Source organism: Oratosquilla oratoria, chromosome 15 (genome assembly GCF_046742065.1).
Source record: "Oratosquilla oratoria isolate Oo_2021 chromosome 15, ASM4674206v1, whole genome shotgun sequence".
In the NCBI taxonomy this organism is placed as follows: Eukaryota; Metazoa; Arthropoda; class Malacostraca; order Stomatopoda; family Squillidae; genus Oratosquilla; species Oratosquilla oratoria.
Genome location: NC_134791.1, coordinates 35,856,830 through 35,860,446, shown reverse-complemented (window position 1 = coordinate 35,860,446; position 3,617 = coordinate 35,856,830).

Below are 3,617 nucleotides of genomic sequence, written 5' to 3'. Positions count from 1 at the left end.
GTGTACTAATAATGGAAAGTATAAAACACTAATGGTAACAGGTTTAAAATGTACTATTAATGATATCTTTTATGTGTACTAATAATGAAAAAATTAGAATATTCTAGTAATGACAGGTTTAGAAGATACTATTAATGTTAACTAATATTGACGAGTTTAGAATATACTAAGAATTATTAGAACATACTAATAATGGCATGTTTAGAATATACTAATGATGACAAGTTTAGAAGGTAATATTTATGATATCACTCAAGTTTACTCTAATAACAACAAATAGTACATTAACCTATATATCTGATAATGTATCATTGTATATTCACAAAAATGTCAATTACTGCGGTAAACACTAGTCTTTAAACTCATTTATAGTTTTACCAATATTTTGACATATAGTACCCTAAATAATGCAACTATATCTTTAAACGTCCCTTAACAGTATTTTCATCACTGCATTATTTAAGTTACATTAGTCATAAATTTCATATTACAGAACACCTTCCAAATTAAATTTATTGTATACTAACATAACGTTATCAGTTATTAATAACTCCCAAAGACTTAACATTAACATTGTTATAGTACTAATTAAAGAACATTGACAACCCATTAAAGGATTATATCTATTTAAACTTCACCGTTTACTGTACTTATTAGTCTAGTAAACTAAGCACACTTCTAAACTTTAATGTTCGTACAAATCCAATCAGCTATTTACATAAAATATATCTCAAAAAAGCCCCTTTTAACTCCTTAAAACACATACCTTTAGTCAACAAAACCCCTACCAACCCCACATATACTTATCCCACACTAAATAACACATAAACTACATAAACATAACACCAACATCCTTTACACCCACATTTTCTTTACATAAATACCCCCAACACTACCCCACATAACACCCCCCCACCAACCTAAACTCACATAATCTCATACCACACACCCATACAACCCCCTAACATCACATAACCTAAAAACCAAAAACCACAACACAACCCAAACTCCCAACACATACCAAACAACCAAAAATACAACACCATACCAACACTCCCACACAAATAACAAAAACCAAAAACAACTACAAAACCCAATAACAAACCCCCCCCCCTACCACAACCCCACCTAAAACCCCCACACCCCACCCCCCCCCCCACCCCCCCAAAACAATATAAAAACAAAACCCCCCATTAAAACAACCAAACCCCATATCTACTCAAAAACCCCCCCAAACCATACCCTCACCCTTAACAACCCCCCCCACAACTAAACCACAACTATCCACCCCCCCCACCTACACACAACCCCATACATAATAAAAAACACAACACAACCAACACCAAAAAAACACCACCATCAAAACCCTTCACCCCACCACCCAACCCCCAAAATCTAAAAAACCCCAAACCACCCCACCACAACAAACTCCCACACACACCAACACACCCAACAAAAACCACCCACAAACCAAAACACAACCCACACATAACCCACACCATCCACTCCAACACAAAAAACACCACACAACACACATACACCCCCATCCCAAAAATATCACAACATTCAACATAAACACCAAACACCAACACAAACCCCACCCCCCCAACCCACCCCCCCAAACATAAACACCACAAACATACAACTACAACACCCCACCCACAACCAAAACAACCCACAACCCAAAAAACCCCAACCCCCCTAACACCTCACCCCCCCAAAACACAATCTTCATCCCCCTACCACCTACTAACCCCACACCCAATACACAAACATAATACCCCACCCCACAAAACCACACAACCCCCACACCACCCCAGACTATACTTTACACCCTCACAACTTAACACCACACCACAATACACCCCCCCCACTATTTTTACCATACCACCCATACAATACCCCACACCCAACCAAACACAACCCGAACCACATACCAACCAACACACTCCCACAACAAACCCTACAAAAAACAACAATACACCAACCCCAACCAACACCACACACATAACCCCAACCCCAAAACAACAATACCACCCTAACCACCAATACAAAATCCACACCACCCAACCAAACCCCCCCAACAAACCCAAACACTACCAAACCCAAAACCCAACCCCCAAACACACCACAAACCACCCCCCCCACCAACAACCCCCAAACACAAATAACAAAACCCACCCCCCACCAACACCAACACACCCAAACAAAACAACCAAAAACACACCCACAAAAACCCAAAACACCAACTACAAAACCATCAACATACAAACACCACCAAAACTACACAACCCATACCACTAACCAACACACACAAAACAACAAACCCAAAAAACAACAACTACCCCACTCACACAACCACCACCCAACAACTATAACACAACAACTACCAACCAAACAAAAACCACTACAAAACCAACAAACCTACACACCCCCATACCCAACAATTACACACCCCAATACAACAATATACACACCCAACCAACTACAAACCCCCCCAATACCCCACCACACACCCCATACAAAAACAACAACCTAAAACAATACACAAACTACACAACCAAAACACCAAACACAACCAAAACCACTACACAAACCCCCCCCATACAACCAACAACACACCCATACCAACACCAACCACTACACAAACCAAAACAACAATACAAACCCAAAACAACAACTACCACCCAACAAACCCTACCAAATAAACAATCACAACTACATAAACCCACAACTACCCCCAACCCTACAACACTACAAACCCCAACACAACCTACCAAAACCTCTACTCTACCACCCCAACCCACACAACCATAACCCCAGCTTTAAACACCCCCCAACCAATTACCCACCCTACCAACAAACAACAATACCACAACACACAACTACTAACAACCCAAAATTTTCATCCTCAAACAACCATAAAACACAATACAAAGACCAAATTTGTCCACAACACCCTTACAAAAACCCACCACCACAACACAACCCAACACCCCAACAAAAACTAACAAACCCACCACAAACAGTCCCGTACCACACAACAACACCAAACCCCTACAAACCCAAAACACATAAACAACCCTCCCCAACCTCTAAACACAATCCAAAACACCACCATAACACACCAAAAAACCCAACAACAATACAAACCCCCCAATACCCCCACCTAACAACCCAAAACCACACCAAACACCAAAAAAAATACACAACCCAAAACACACACAAACCCAACACATACAAAACCCAACCAACAACTACACAACCCCAAAACCACACCCAACAAAACAACACAACAACCCCCACAAAAACTACACAACCCAAACACAATACACCAAACAAACAACACACACACAACACCCCAAACCACACCCCAACACCAACACCCCCCCCACCCCCTACCCAACACCCCAATACAAAACAACAACCAAATCCTACACAAATCACAACCCAAAAAACCCCTCCAATTAACACACACCCATCAATACAAACACAAACCAAACCCCAAAAACAAATTACATATCCCAACCTAACACACCCACCAACCCCAAAACAACACCCCACAACTACACCAAATACCCCAAACAAAACAAACAACACACAACCCCCTACCCCAA